General features: G+C 39.0%; 1 protein-coding gene across 4 annotated transcripts in view; it reads left to right on the plus strand.

Annotated features, from left to right (window-relative positions):
• The first annotated feature begins 721 nt into the window (after positions 1-721).
• LOC115898760 (sodium/hydrogen exchanger 2-like) overlaps positions 722-16,944 on the plus strand; it is a 141,239-nt gene continuing 125,016 nt past the window's right edge. For 2 of the 4 annotated variants that reach the window (XM_030934627.1, XM_030934628.1), the window contains exon 1: positions 722-858. The gene's annotated coding sequence lies outside the window, so the exon portion shown is untranslated. Of the gene's footprint in view, positions 859-1,939; positions 3,907-6,807; positions 7,488-16,944 lie in introns of those variants that run through there. The other 2 variants (XR_004058438.1, XM_030934626.1) reach the window with 2 other exon arrangements.

A 16,944-nucleotide genomic window follows, 5' to 3' on the forward strand; every position in this document is an offset into this window, starting at 1 on the left:
GGTATCTATCAGAAGGAAAATAAATTGTCATATCAAAAAGACACCTGTACATTTGTGTTTATCACAGCACTATTCACAATAGAAAAGTCATGAAATCAATCCAAGTGTCCATCAATAGATGATTGGATAAAGAAAATGTGGCATATACACACAATAGAATACTACCCAACCATAAATAAAGAGTGAAATCATGTATTTTGCATCAGCATGAATGGAGTTTGAGGCCATTATCCTAAGTGAAATAACTCAGAAAGGGAAAACGAAATACCACACGTTCCCACTTACAAGTGGGAGCTAAATGGGTATAAATGAGCATACAGAGGAAAATAATAGACACTGGAGACTACAGAAGGGGGCCAGGTTGGGAGGGGTGTGAGGGTTGAAAAATTACCTGTTGGGTACAATGTTCACTTTTCAGGTGATGTGTACACTAGACGCCTAAACTCCACCCCTGCACAATATATCCATGTAACAAACCTGCACATGTACCCCATGAATCTATAAATATTTTTAAAAAATTAAAATAACTTTGTGTCTACCTTAACGTGTATGAAAAAAAGCTAGTGCTATTAACATTTTCCCATTCTCATTGTCACTGAAAACTTGAATAAACACTTTCAAGATCCTCTTTTGGATCATTACCATACTGTACATGTGATCAATCCACGTCATTTTCTTATTAGTTTGGTTCAGTCCCAGGGTGTGAGTGGAAAGCAGAACAATTTGTGTGGTTAAAGCTTTATTTCTGAAGAGTAAATGAAACATGAAAACTACATGAGCCAAACAGGATTTCTTCTGTGTTTGCACTGTTGGAATCTCAGAAAAACAAATCTTTAGGTATCCTGATATTTGAAAAAGGTAAGTCTAAAAATCTTACATATTTTAGTTCTTTTTTTATTTTCTTCACAGTAGGCTTTAAATATGAATATAAATGCATTTCTTGGAAACAGTTACAACAAAGAGTGTTGTCTTATAAGAGGAAAATTGTGTCTTGAATCAAGTCTGCTTTTTTCTTTCATGCTTTTATAGTGTTTATAGAGAAAATTGGAAGTCTAAAGATTGCCAGTTGCACTAAAGAGCCACAGAAAAGTCTGCAATAAGTGCTAAGTAAGATTTTAATACAAAAGAAGAGAGGAGAAGAAAGTGAGGAGGAGTTGAGGGAGGGAAAGGGAAAGAAAAAGAAAAAAGATTGGTAATGAAGTTGACAAACGTATTTACATTTACATTATTTTTTAAATTGGCAGAGAACATTGTATGCTTTTATTATGTACAACATTTTGGAGTGGTTAAATCTACCTAATTAACAAATGCATTATCTCACATAGCTCTCACCACAGAAATCATAACTATTCATCTACATTACTCAAAAAGTGAAGTGACTATATTTATGTTTTCAATCAACAAATTTGCATCAGTCCAAACTATATATAAATTTCCACATCTTATATATGTTCTAAGGTATAGTAATTCATTTCAATCTGTGACTCAAATGACATTAATTAAAAGGATAGTTAAAACCAATTCCTTGACAGCAACCTTCATTTTAACCAGACTCTTTGAAGATAGAAAATTTATCATTTCTAAATACACCCTTAGACATAGTTGAATGTAATAATTATACATTTGTATGTTTGTACTTCTAACACTTTCATGTGCACTATATAATATTATACTGACAATAATCCTGTGAAGAGTCATTAAATGATGTGCAGTATCATCGTTTAATTGCTGAAAAATTTGAGATCGCAAAATGTTAAATAAATTAGCTTATGTTAAAAGTTCATGGCAGAACGGAAACCCAGGTTTCCTTATTCCTGGTCCTATTTCCTATCCTTTGAGCAACACTGCCTCCCTAAATTACTTTTGTTTCACGTAGGAGATAAATCGTTATTTGACATTTTAAATGTGCATTGCCTTAATGAGTTATTTTATATTACAGGAATATGCTAGGCACTTACTTTGTAAAACTTGTCTAACAAAATGCTTGGAGAAGCTTTCTTAATTGATCTTCTATACAAAGAGCAGAAATATGCAAAATTTTGCAAACCATTTATATGTAAGAAGACTGAAAAGGAAACTTGGAAAAAGAAGATTTTAGATAGAGAAGAAAATTCACTTTCCTCTGCTGAGATGGAAAATCAAGAAACAGCTACGAAAGAAAGAGTAAACAGAGCAAAATGATGATACAGATCAAATAAAATCTGTGGATGAAACAACTGTAGCAAAATGCAAAGGTATACCTCTTCCAGGAAATGTGTCAGTTGCGTTGCCCATTTCAAAGAGAGAACAACATGATCAAAGACAACTAGATTTATGTAGATCATGGTTGTGTATGAGTATTTGCCACAATTATCCTGACCTACAGATTGGAGGTGACGACATGAAGAACATATGTGATTCAGACTGCTTTATGGAACACACACATAATGATGTTTTTAATGGTCCCCTTTTGTTTTCAGTTGGTATGCCACTGGGTCATTCTCCTGTCATTGGGCCTCTAGAGGCATTACCTACCTCAAAATTATTGAACGGGGATGAAAGCCAAGAAAAAAGTATGTTGTTTCAAAAACAGCCCCTCTCTAATTCTATGCTTAATACTTATATGGAAAGAAAGGTGGACGAGCTCTACAAACAATTATTGGAAGAAAATCTCACCAGATGCCACTCTATAACCAATCTTATGGCTTCCAATTTGCTGATGAATAATGTAAATTACACCAGCCTTCAAATCTCTCAAGAGCAGAACATTGAGTTATGGAAAGATCAGGAAGCTATCCTACACTCTCTACCACTATGTAATCTCTGTAACAGTTCTCATGGAAACAGTTCTGAATTCAGTACTCCTAACTTACAAATATCAAACCAGACAATTAGGGAACTTCTATGACATCTACAATAGAAACCAAATGTAGGTTGTTTGGACATACTTAAGGGACTGCAATAACAAGAGTTTTCTCTGGCTTATCATTCACATCTAGCCTTCTTTGGGGTGTGGTTATTATAGTTTTTGAGAAATGATTTGGCCCATGGTACATCTGAATTATTGTAGGAGACAGCTATAGTAACTACATTTTTGAGTGCATGTTCTTAATGTGTTGATATTTTAATTGTTGCCAGATTAAACTCTATGTGTGTTTACCTATTTAATTTTCACTGGCACCCCAAATCAATTACCTCAGTGTCACATAGCTTTATTTACAACAAAAATGGGATGAGGAGTGGATTATTGCTCTAAGATACTGAGGACAACTAGAAGGTATATCAGAGAGGGACATTTATTTCCCCACAAAATTGCATTGATACTGACAATCAAAATAGTCTAGGGGGAATTATGATATGTAGTTATGGATATGGATATGTATATCTGGATATCTATATGTGGATATCTATAGATCAAGATTGAGTATGGGGACATATAAAAGGAAATACTTTAAACAAAAGTCAAATTTAAATGATATTTGAAAGAAACATGGAAGGGGGGCTTAAGGAAAAATGGAAAATTCATAAGTACCATTTGTATTGAAACTTGGGGCTTTGGAACTTACCTGGAATGAACATTAACTGTTTTATAGCACTGTTATCCCTGGTTGTTTTTAGGGATGGGAGGAAACAAAACATACAGGTAGAGTGAAGAAAGTAGAGTACCACCATTTAGAAATAAAAAGGCTCTCAGCAACTTGTTACACATCAGATTATCCTCAATCATGATCCTGGCTTAGAGTGAAAGGCAGCAGTGTATTATGGAAATTTTCGAATCTAAATTAAATACGTTGACAAAATTATCTAAAGTAACAGTATAATTTATTGCAGACTTGGAAAGAAGCCTCCACACTTTTAATAGAAATAGGAAGATGATCGGCATGCACTTGTGTGTTGTAAAATAAAATGGTATTAATTTCTGTTATAGAATTCTTATGATTGCGTTATGCATTAATAAGATTTGTGCATTGACAATCACACATTGCCTTCCAATTTTTCTTGGGTCTTTGATTAACTCTTGTAGAATGAGTCACCATAATGCCCTAATAGCTTGTTCTTTATCATCACACAATACTTAGTTTATTTTCACCCTCTTCAAATGTATGTGAACTAATAATAAGTACCCCTGATTTGTTTTCTGTTTATCTCTTTATTGCTCCCTTCCACACAATCCTCCACCATAACTGTCCCAATCAATTTTTATCATTCAGACATTTGATTCTGAAGAGACAATGAGTAAGAGTTTTGGAAAAACTAACTCGGTATCTTTAGATACTGAAAAACAGTTGTATGTATATTGTCTTTTATGCTGTTAAATTTCAGCATTTTAATAGAAGAGTTACTAAAATTATGAAATATTAATGTCAAAATTTACAAAAGTGAATTAAATGTCATGGGACAGTATTACTAGTGTGAATGGTTTTCTTAGGTACAGTAATATGTATTAATACTTTATGAAGCAGTTATATTCATAAAGTATTGAAATTACATAGTATCATATAAAAAGTCACAGTATTTAGTATTTATCAAATTTACAAATACATTTAATTACACTCTCATATTTAAAATTTCCCCCTCTTTATCTGTGTCATCAAAATATTTATCATCTAAAGATACTCACTTATGGTTAAAATGGTTTAAAAATATAATGCAATTCTGGCCGGGCGCGGTGTCGCAAGCCTGTAATCCCAGCACTTTGGGAGGCCGAGACGGATGGATCACGAGGTCAGGAGATCGAGACCATCCTGGCTAACATGGTGAAACCCCGTCTCTACTAAAAAATACAAAAAAACTAGCCGGGCGAGGTGGCGGGCGCCTGTAGTCCCAGCTACTCGGGAGGCTGAGGCAGGAGAATGGCATAAACCTGGGAGACAGAGCTTGCATTGAGCTGAGATCCTGCCACTGCACTCCAGCCTGGGTGACAGAGCGAGACTCCATCTCAAAAAAAAAAAAAATGCAATTCTTAAGTAAGGAAGGATGATGAATTTGGTGTTATGTTTTATCCTGACCTCATACCTACCGACTTTAGTGCTGGAATGAAATATGCATATGACATTGTGATTTATCACAGTTTGGCTTTAAGTAGTCATTCTTCATTCTGTTTTTCACCATGGGTATTATTCATACGACCACAATGTTCTCTTTCAAAACATTTTTTGAAATGTATGGAATAATAAATTTATTTTTGTCTCACATTTGCAGAAGTTGAAAGTATTAGTTTTGTGCTTCTAAGAATATATGAAATGTAAATGATTCAGTCGTTGGGAAGGATCATCATGTTTTCTGGTAGGAAAAAAAGTCGAGGAGGTTATGAAAGATGTTGAATACAATGTTGTTCCCTGCTTACATAGAGTTTAATTTACACCCCATCTTTGTATTTCAGGTCACTATTGTGAGTCCCAAAGTAGATCTGACAAAGTCTAAGGTAGTTTTCTGTCAGGAGTGTCCTTTAAACATCACACCTATTTAAGAGATACAGTCTATACTGTACTCCTGGAATTTTCAGGCTCATTTTGTCTCATAGGTTAGTCCTCAAAAGAAGCCAGTCTCCCCAAGGTTATTAAGACTTGATCTGACACTGTGATGGTCCATTCAAGGTTTTAAGCAGAGTTTCTGGGTCTTACTAAAACTTGTTTTTGGAAATGGAGAAACAAGGTAAATAGTTCCTGCTTGAGGGATAGAGGTATCAAATTCCATGAATTTATTTTCCTGTTAAAAAATTAAAGAAATATTTTCATAAAAACTTTTACTTCTAAGAGGTAAATGGCTAACTTAGCATTATTACATGATGTATACGTGGATGAAGGGTGGAGAGGTGACTTGATGCGAATTAGTGTGTAGGATAAACTGGAATAACTGTGTAGTTAAAGGAATGATTTTTTCTAGCCAATGAAAAAAGAAATCAACAAATTAATATCAACAGATATCCATTAAATCAAATTAAGTGTGGTTTAATGTTTTCATAACTAGTCATTTGCATGGAAATTTAACCAATCAACTATGCATGTGTGAAAATCCACGAAAAATGAAATAGTAATTCGAAAGCAAAATAGTTATCACAGTGTTAAAATTAAGCTACGTGTCCTTTTATTCCCCAGGGGCAATTTGGAGCTTTTGCTCCCCAATTACATTGTTATGTTCTTTTCCTCAAGGTCTAGTAAATTTGTGAAAATGGCCTTATTATTACACATTGGTTCAGTATTTGTTAGGGTATAAATATACACCATAACTTGGAGTTTTGTGAAATAGTCTCTAAATAATTACATTTAAGATCGTATCTGTAAAGCAATGTGAAATAAATTAAAGTATATTGACTGCAACTTAAAAAATACTGAATCATTGTTATGGGAAGCTGTCTTTGAATTGTTCTGCTATTTCTATTTAAGGCTGAGAAACTTGTAGCTTACGGAATTTCTCAATAGTTCTGGTTCTATTTCCCCAAATGAGTGGTGGCAGTTTACTATGAGAAAAATAAATTGTGAAAGATCTTGGTTTTGTCTGAAAGTGACCAAAGTCTTTTCCTGAATATACTATTTATCTTTTTTTTTCTTTTCTTTCTTTTTTTGTTTTTGTGTGGGATGAACTCTCACTGTCTCCCAGGCTGAAGTTAAGTGGTGCTATCTCGGCTCACTGCAACCTCCACTTCCCGGGTTCAAGCGATTCTTATCTCTCAGGCTCCTGAGTAGCTGGGATTACAGGCACCCGCCACCATGCCTGGTTTTTCTTTTCTTTTCTTTTCTTTTCTTTTCTTTTCTTTTCTTTTCTTTTCTTTTCTTTTCTTCTTTCTTTTTTTTTTCCTTTTTTTTTTATTTTTTGGAGAGAAAGGGTTTCATCATGTTGGCCAGGCTGGTCTCGAACTCCTGGCCTCAAGTGATCCGCCTACCTCAGCCTCCCAAAGTGCTGGGATTACAGGCGTTAACCACCACTCCCAGCTATGTATCCTAATAATTGTAAACTGAACCCACTTCTGCTAAATAGATTTTGAATAGAATTGAAAAAGTTTAACAACACAGGATCCCAGGGACTTGTGTGGTTCTACCTCTTTCATTTAAGTGTTCAGCTTTACTTTAGGGAAGTCATGTAATTGTATAACATCCTTGTAGTCTTCTGCTTAAGAGAAATTTAGAAATTCATATTACAAGGGTTTTAGTGGTATGGGACCGGCTTGTGTCTGTAGCAGATCTCTACGGCCAGTTGAAAACCAAAAAGGAGTTTTCAGTTATTTCTGTCTTTCATGTAGAAATACCTTCAGAGGCTGACTCTCTTTTCGGACTCAGCCCGCCTGCACCCAGGTGAAATAAACAGCCATGTTGCTCACACAAAGCCTGTTTGGTGGTCTCTTCACATGGATGCGCATGACATTTTGGTGCCGTAACTCGGATCAGGGGACCTCCCTTGGGAGATCAATCCCCTGTCGTCCTGCTCTTTGCTCTGTGAGAAAGATCCACCTATGACCTCTGGTCCTCAGACCCAACAGCCCAAGGAATATCTCACCAATTTTAAATCAGGTAAGCGGGCCCTTTTTTACTCGCTTCTTCAACCTCTCTCACTATCTCTTAACCTCTTTTTCCTCTCAATCTTGGCACCATCCTTGAATCTCTCCCTTCTCTTAATTTCAATTCCTTTCATTTTCTGGTAGAGACAAAGGAGACACGTTTTATCCGTGGACCCAAAAGTCCGTGCCGGCACCGGTCACGGACTGGGGAAGGCAGCCTTCCCTTTGTGTTTAATCATTGCAGGGACGCCTCTCTGATTACCCACCCACGTTTCAGGGTTGTCTGACCACGCTGCAGGGACGCCTGCCTTGGTCCTTCACCCTAAGTGGCAAGTCCCGCTTTTCTAGGGGAGAGGCAAGCACCCCAACCCCTTCTCTCCCTGTTTCTACCCCTTCTCTGCTTTTCTGGGGGAGGGGCAAGAACCCTGATCTCTTATTTTTGTGCCCCCTCTTGTTTTTGCACCCCGACCTCTTATTTTTGTGCCCCAATAGCTTAGTTCCACACCCCGAACCCCTTCCCACTTTTCTGGAGGACAGGAACCCCCGAACTCCTTCTCTCTGTGTCTCTACTCTCTCTTTTATCTGGGCTTGCCTCCTTCACCATGGGCAACCTTCCACCCTCCATTGTTCCTTCTTCTCCGTAACCTGTCTTCTCAAGAACTTAAAACCTCTTCAACTCACACCTGATCTAAAACCTAAATGCCTTATTTTCTTCTACAATGCCGCTTAACCCCAATACAAACTTGACAGTAGTTCCAAATAGCCAGAAAATGGCACTTTCGATTTTTCCATCCTACAAGATCTAAATAATTCTTGTCGTAAAATGGGCAAACGGTCTGAGGTGCCTGACGTCCAGGCGTTCTTTTACACATCGGTCCCTCCCCAGTCTCTGTTCCCAATGCAACTCATCCCAAATCTTCCTTTTTTCCCTCCTGCCTGTCCCCTCAGTCCCAACTCCAAGCGTCGCTGAGTCCTTCTAATCTTCCTTTTCTACAGACCCATCCGACCTCTCCCCTCCTCGCCAGGTTGAGCTAGGTCCCAATTTTTCCTCAGCCTCCACTCCCCCACCCTGTAATCCTTTTATCACCTCCCCTCCTCACACCCGGTCTGGCTTACAGTTTCTGGCTTACAGTTTCCTTCCACGACTAACCCTCCCTGACCTGCCCAGAAATTTCCTCTTAAAAAAGTGGCTAGAGCGAAATGCATAGTCAAGGTTAATGTTCCTTTTTCTTTATCCGACCTCTTCCAAATCAGTTAGCATTTAGGCTCTTTTTCATCAAATATAAAAAACCCAGCCCAGTTCATGGCCCGTTTAGCAGCAACCCTGAGACACTTTTCAGCCCTAGACCCTGAAAGGTCAGAAGGCTGCCTTATTCTTAATATGCATTTTATTTTATTACCCAATCTGCTCCTGACATTAAATAAAACTCCAAAAATTAAATTCCGGCCCTCAAACCCCACAACAGGACTTAATGAACCTCGTCTTCAAGGTGTACAATAATAGAGGCAGCCAAGTAGCAACTTATTTCTGAGTTGCAATACCTTGCCTCCACTGTGAGACAAACCTCAGCCACATCTCCAGCACACAACTCCAAATGCCTGAACTGCAGCTGCCAGAGGTTCCTCTAGAACCTCCTCCCCTAGAAGCTTGCTGCAAGTGCCGGAAAGCTGGCCACTGGGCCAAGGAATGCCCGCAGCCCGGGATTCCTCCTAAGCTGTGTCCCATCTGAGCGGGACCCCACTGGAAATCGGACTGTCCAACTTGCCAGGCAGCCACTCCCAGAGCCCCTGGAGCTCTGGCCCAAGGCTCTCTGACTGATTCCTTCCCAGATCTTCTCAGCTTAGCGGCTGAAGACTGATGCTTCCCCATCATCTCAGAAGCCTCCTGGACCATCACAGATGCTTTGGGTAACTCTTACAGTGGAGGGTAAGTCTGTACCCTTCTTAATCAATACGGAGCCTACTGACTCCACATTACCTTCTTTTCAAGGTCCTGTTTCCCTTGCCTCCATAACTGTTGTGGGTGTTGACGGCCAGGCTTCTAAACCTCTCAAAACTCCCTAACTCTGGTGCCAACTTGGACAACATTCTTTTATGCACTCCTTTTTAGTTATCCCCACCTGCCCAGTTCCCTTTTTAGGCTGAGACATTTTAACTAAATTATCTGCTTCCCTGACTATTCCTAGGCTACAGCCACACCTCATTGCTGCCTTTTCCCCCAGTTAAAAGCCACCTTCACATCCTCCCCTCGTATCCTCCCACCTTAACCCACAAGTATAAGATATCTCTACTCCCTCCTTGGCAACTGATCATGCACCCCTTACCATTTCATTAAACCCAATCACCCTTATCCCACTCAATGCCAATATCCCATCCCGCAGCATGCTTTAAAGGGATTCAAGCCTGTTATCGCTTGCCTGCTACAACGTGGCCTTTTAAAGCATGTAAACTCCTCCTACAATTCCCCCATTTTACCTGTCCTAAAACCAGACAAGCCTTACAGGTTAATTCAAGATCTCTATGCCTTATCAACCAAACTGTCTTGCCTCTGGATCTCAAACATACTTTCTTTAGTATTCCTTTACACCCTTCATTCATCCCAGCCTCTCTTCGCTTTCACTTGGACTGACCCTGACACCCATCAGGCTCAGCAAATTATCTAGGCTGTACTGCTACAAGGCTTCACAGACAGCCCCCATTACTTCAGTCAAGCCCAAATTTCTTCCTCATCTGTTATCTATCTCGGCATAATTCTCATAAATACACACTTACTCTCCCTGCTGATCGTGTCTGGCTAATCTCCCAAACCCCAATCCCTTCTACAAAACAACAACTCCTTTCCTTCCTAGGCATGGTTAGTGTGGACAGAATTCTTACACAAGAGCCGGGACCGTGTACTGTAGCCTTTCTGTCCAAACAACTTGATCTTACTGTTTTAGCCTAGCCCTCACGTCTGCGTGCAGTGGCTGCCACTGCTTTAATACTATTAGAGGCCCTAAAAATCACAAACTATGCTCAACTCTCTACAGTTCTCATAACTTCCAAAATCTATTTTCTCCCTGCAACCATCGCTCAGGGCAATGCTTATGCTGATAAGTTACCTAAAAAAGCAGCTAGCTTCCAACTTCTATTCCTCAGGGCAGTTTTCCTCCTTCACATTGGCCACTCCCACCTACTCCCCACGCTGAAACTTCCACCTATCAATCTCTTCCCACACAAGGCAAATGGTTCTTAGACCAAGGAAAATATCTCCTTCCAGTCTCACAGGCCCATCCTATTCTGTCGTCATTTCATAACCTCTTCCATGTAGGTTACAAGCCGCTAGCCCGTCTCTCAGAACATCTCATTTCCTTTTCATCATGGAAATCTATCCTAAAGGAGATCACTTCTCAGTGTTCCATCTGCTATTCTACTACCCCTCAGGGATTGCTCAGGCCCCCTCCCTTTGCTACGCATCAAACTCGGGGATTTACCCCTGCCCAGGACTGGCAAATTGACTTTACTCACATGCCCCGAGTCAGAAAACTAAAATACCTCTTAGTCTAGATAGACACTTTCACTGGATAAGTAGAGGCCTTTCCCACAGGATCTGAGAAGGCCACGGCGGTCATTTCTTCCCTTCTGTCAGACATAATTCCTCGATTTGGCCAGTTTTGTCCCACACAGGATCTCTTCTTCCTCTGTGGATCCTCTACCTCCATGTGTCTACCTGCTAATTGGACAGGCACATGCACACTAGTTTTCCTTACTCCCAAAATTCAATTTGCAAATGGGACCAAAGAGCTCCCTGTTCCCCTCATGACACCGACACGACAAAAAAGAGTTATTCCACTAATTCCCTTGCTGGTCAGTTTAGGACTTTCTTCCTCCACTATTGCTCTCGGTATTAAAATAGCAGGCATTTCAACTTCTGTCATGACCTTCCGTAGCCTGTCTAATGACTTCTCTGCTAGCATCACAGACATATCGCAAACTTTATCAGTCCTTTATCAGCCCAAGTTGACTCTTTAGCTGCAGTTGTCCTCCAAAACCGCTGAAGCCTTGACTTACTCGCTGATGAAAAAGGAGGACTCTGTATATTCTTAAATGAAGAGTATTGTTTTTACCTAAATCAATCTGGCCTGGTATATGACAACATAAAAAACTCAAGGATAGAGCCCCAAAACTTGCTCACCAAGCAAGTAATTACGCTGAACCCCCTTGGGCACTCTCTAATTGAACGTCCTGGGTCCTCCCAATTCTTAGTCCTTTAATACCCACTTTTCTCCTTGTTTTATTCGGACCTTGTATCTTCCATTTAGTTTCTCAATTCATCCAAAACCGTATCCAGGCCATCACCAATCATTCTATACGAAAAATGTTTCTTCTAATGACCCCACAATATCACCCCTTACCACAAAATCTTCCTTCAGCTTAATCTCTCCCACTCTAGGTTCCATGCCGCCCCTAATCCCGCTTGAAACAGCCCTGAGAAACACCGCCCATTCTCTCTCCATACCACCCCCCAAAAATTGTCGCCACCCCAACACTTCACACTATTTTGTTTTATTTTTCTTATTAACATAAGAAGGCAGGAATGTCAGGCCTCTGAGCCCAAGCCAAGCCATCGCATCCCCTGTGACTTGCACGTATACGCCCAGATGGCCTGAAGTAACTGAAGAATCACAAAAGAAATGCAAATGCCCTGCCTCGCCTTAACCGATGACATTCCACCACAAAAGAAGTGAAAATGACCGGTCTTTGCCTTAAGCAATGATATTATCTTGTGAAATTCCTTTTCCTGGCTCATCCTGGCTCAAAAAGTTCCCCCAGTGAGCACCTTGTAACCCCCACTCCTGCCCACCAGAGAACAACCCCCCTTTGACTGTAATTTTCCTTTATCTACCCAAATCCTATAAAACGGCCCCACCCTTATCTCCCTTCGCTGACTCTCTTTTCGGACTCAGCCCGCCTGCACCCAGGTGAAATAAACAGCCATGTTGCTCACAAAAAAAAAAAAAAAAGAAAAAAAAAAAGAAAAATATCTTCAGAACACTCCATGTATTAAGAAAAATTGATCGGCTCTTCATGTATTAAACAAATATTTACTGAGCACTGTGATAGGTAATAGGAATAAATGGTGAACAAAAATGATGCAATTCCTGTTTTTCACTGAGCTTATAGTATAGATGATGTAAAAGCAGAGAGCAATAGTAAATCATCACAATCCAACATTAGGGATATGAGAAGTACAAGCATGCAGCTCTAGATCATTCCACACTGGTAGTTCTGTCTGCTTGTTCTGTTCATAATCTAGTCTGAATCTTGTATCCAGGACTATTTTGTTGGTGTACACCAGTGTGGCTCTAATGGCCATTAAACAAGTTGAACTCTTTCCATAGCAGCTGATATGAAGCTGCTGTCCCAACCCTCCAAATCCTCCCATCATGAGAATCTTGGCAACTCTGGCTTCTCCCTCTGAACCTTTGTGTCTTCTCATGATCCAGCATCTACACAGGCAAACATGGAGCCTCTAGTACTCAGCTCCAATACTACCTGTGGTACTTCTTGTCCCTATGAATTGTTAAATATTTTGAGTCTCATTTCTGCTTGTGTGCACTGTTGTGCCCGAAGTCACGAGACCCCAGTAAGTGACCACCAGAGTCCAGTGGTCACATGCATGTATGTTGCAACCTCAAATGGCTAGAGGTTTTCTAGATAAGTTGTTTGTGTAAGCCCGGGGGGGGGGGTGGTCACATGCATGTAATGTTTCGAATTTTTCCCTTAGGGGCTTCCTATCTCAGTACTTCATTATTGAGATACCCATTTCAAAATCCTGCTCAATATCACTAGTATCCCTAGGCTTGGGCCCCACTTTTTTCATACAGTTTCTAAGTAAATGAAGACCTATTCTGGAATCTCAAACTTTGACTGGACTTTCCTCACTTTTACTCACCTTTCTTGATTCTCTTTTGCTTTGTTTTCAATCTTTATTGCTGTGTGCTTCTTTAAGGCCACTTGCTTCTTGATATACTGTACAAATGCAGGTTGACATGGAATTATTTATTGCCTGACAACTGTTAATCAAATTGAGATACTAAGTGATCTAAAAGGACCACATTTTGGATGCTGGATATTGATTATCCTGAGCATTTATTCCTGATTTATATATCATCTAAAACTTAAAAGCTACTGATAGTGCATTGTACTTCATAAAAGAAGGTATTTCTGTTTCAAACACTTATACTTTAAGGCTCAGCCATAAAAAAGTGTCCATGCCCTGAAAAAAATTTGTCTATGTGAAGTTTTCTAAATGAGCTTTGCCCATGAACTGACAATATTATTACCTATTAAATGCCTGTCTGTTTAGCAGGGAGTGTGCTGCTATTATTCATTGTCATTCAGTGATAATAATAGTTACCATTTGGAATATCTATTATGTGGTATGCACTCTACTAGGAGCTTTATTCACATTATCTCAATTATTTCAACAACCTTATTATATTATTACCCCTATTTTAGACATGAGGAAATTAAAATTGAGAAAAGTTAAAAATTTGTCCAAGATTATGCAGCTCATCAGAATCAGTATTCAAATGAAGATATTTTGACATCAGAACCTCTGCTGTTAACTAGGGTTGCCAGATCTATCAAATAAAAATACAGGATACTCGGTTAAATTTGAATTTCAGATAATCAACAAATTACATTTTAGTATAAAGTATGTCCTCATGCAATATTTGGGACACACTAATACTACAACATTATTTCATTATTAATCTGAATTCCAAACTTAATTGGGCATCCTAGTAACCCTACCTTAAAAACTACCCTATACTTTTCCTGGGGTTATCTAAAACAAAACAAAACAAAACAAAACAAAACAAAACAAAACAAAAAAACAGAGAGAATGTGGAAGATAGAGAGAGAGTAGTTGAGCAGAACCTGAAAGCAGTTGGTAGAGAATTGACGGATCCAATGAAGGAGGAAAAGACCAATAATTCTGGAGACTATAAATACAAGGTACCATTTTATAGAGTCATTACCTTGAAGGAGAGCTGGGGAGAAAGATTTGTCTCCCAGGGACTCTATTGCCCACTAGAGATTTTTTTTTCCTGTGGTAGGTGTGTAGAGACATCCCTGTTTCAATCCTGTTAAACAAGTGAATCATGTAATGAAACAGGTGGAAAGAGAGCTGGAAAGAGCAAAGAATGCATAATGGGAATATTTATGTTTTAATAATGTTCCAACTCAGTCACTCACTAACTGCCTGACAAGACACACTGTTTCTCCCAGTCTCAATCTCCTCATCTGGAAAATGAGGATAGCAACACTTGCCCCAACTATATCACAGGAATTTTATGAAAATTAAAGGGAGGTGAGAAGACTTGGTAAGTGGTAAAACATTCTACTAATATAAATCCTTTTGATAAACATCAGCACAATTCTAACAAATTAATTAATCATCATGTTCGAGGTTGGTATGGGGGAAATATTTATTTTTGCCAACCTAAAAAACACTTTGAATAAATCCCTTCTGATTACTTAATAGGACCATCTGAAAGTAAAATAAGAGATGAGAGTCCACACAAGTTGCTACTGTTTACTGCTGGGAGTGACAGACTTGTGTGTTCTACAGGGATATACGAAGAGAAAGATTTCTCTGGCTGTTTCCAAATGTTTGAGAAACTTCATAGCATTTTGATTTAAAGTAACATTTCTGAAAATAAATATTTCTGATACAGCAGGAAATTTAAGCTGGATGATTTCTAATGAGAAATCATATTGTAAACACTGGATGAGAGAAACAAACTTTTAAGTTTAATTCAGAGTACTTTCTATTACATTAAAGTGTAGAGAGACTGGCACAAACCTTTGTGGAAGAGTTATGGTAGGTTTCAGCAGCAAAGTCTATAGCTATAGAAGTTTATTGTTCTAAGTGAATGTAATATTGGCAAATATTAGGATATCACCTAAAAGAGAGAACTGACTCCATACTGTCAAGGAAGTGTGACAGCAGGATTATATAATTGGTAAAATTTGACTTCTAGTTTCCCCATCCTAGATCCTTTACCTAATAATAATAATAATGGTAATAAAGTTATAAATAACAGAGACTTTATCATTGCAATAGATAATTCACTACCTTATAAGGATAATTCGCTCACCTTATAACGTGAGGACAAAATGGATAGTGTAATTCAGTGGTCTCATATGATGTTTGATTCCCCTTAAAGACTCAATAAATTGTCAGTGTCTTTGTTATTTTTATTATATTTATCATTATTCTCATATTATATATGAAGAAATTGAGATGTGTTCCATCTTGTGACTTGAGCTACTCAATAATTCAGTTTTTCCATAATCAAAAGCTCATGCCCAGATAAAAGTCATTTCTAATTGAGTGTGACTATGTCAATGTTCTTTCTCCCAGAAGGGTCTGCCTTATAAACCTAAATTCTCCATGTGTATCAACAACTTCTGTTCCCTGACAAGGGCATTCAGGCTTCAGCCAGCAATGGTACGGGATGAGAATTTGAGTTTCCCATGCTAGTTTCTCAAAATTCCACTACCTGTATAACTCTGAACCTGCTTAGGTCTTAAGTCAGTCCTATGGGGTTAACAGTGTTAGTGCCATTCATTAGACACATTATGACTTGAGGCTCAGGAGGATGGGGGTAGAGGGTATGAAAGCAATAGCAAAAGATCTAATAGAGGCCAAATAAAGGAAGTATTTATCGTGAAGATCTTTGGAAGATCTTTTTTTTTTTGAGACGGAGTCTGGCTCTGTCACTCAGGCTGGAGTGCAGTGGCTGGATCTCAGCTCACTGCAAGCTCTGCCTCCCAGGATCACGCCATTCTCCTGCCTCAGCCTCCCAAGTAGCTGGGACTACAGGCGCCTGCCACCATGCCTGGCTAATTTTTTGTATTTTTAGTAGAGACGGGGTTTCACTGTGTTGGCCAGGATGGTCTTATCTCCTGACCTTGTGATCCGCCCATCTCGGCCTCCCAAAGTGCTGGGATTACAGGCGTGAGCCACCGCGCCCTGCCAGATCTTTGTTTTCTAATCGTAGATACTGTAGAGTTCTAGGACATCACAGATATAAAGTCCCATATTCTAAACTAAATTTACTCTTAAAAATCCAGGAAACTAAATCTCTGTTTTCTTTCTGTCATACACACACACACACACACACACACACACACACACACACACACACACACACACGAAGTAGCCCATTACATAAAACAGGCATTGGAAGAGGAAGAGTTGCTCTGATTGAAAGAGGGAGAATAAAGATTCTGTTCCCTCTTATCACGTTTAGGTAGCCATTGAGGGGAATCCTTAAATAAAATTTTGAATATTATTGGTCTAAAACAATACTCTTATAGATGGAAAAATAAAAGGAAATGATCCCCAAAGAGAGGAAATGAAATTTCCCAAGGAGTTAGTGAGTGACCAAACTGACATTGGTGCCTATGTCTTCTGA

This window comes from Rhinopithecus roxellana, chromosome 7, assembly GCF_007565055.1.
Source record: "Rhinopithecus roxellana isolate Shanxi Qingling chromosome 7, ASM756505v1, whole genome shotgun sequence".
In the NCBI taxonomy this organism is placed as follows: Eukaryota; Metazoa; Chordata; class Mammalia; order Primates; family Cercopithecidae; genus Rhinopithecus; species Rhinopithecus roxellana.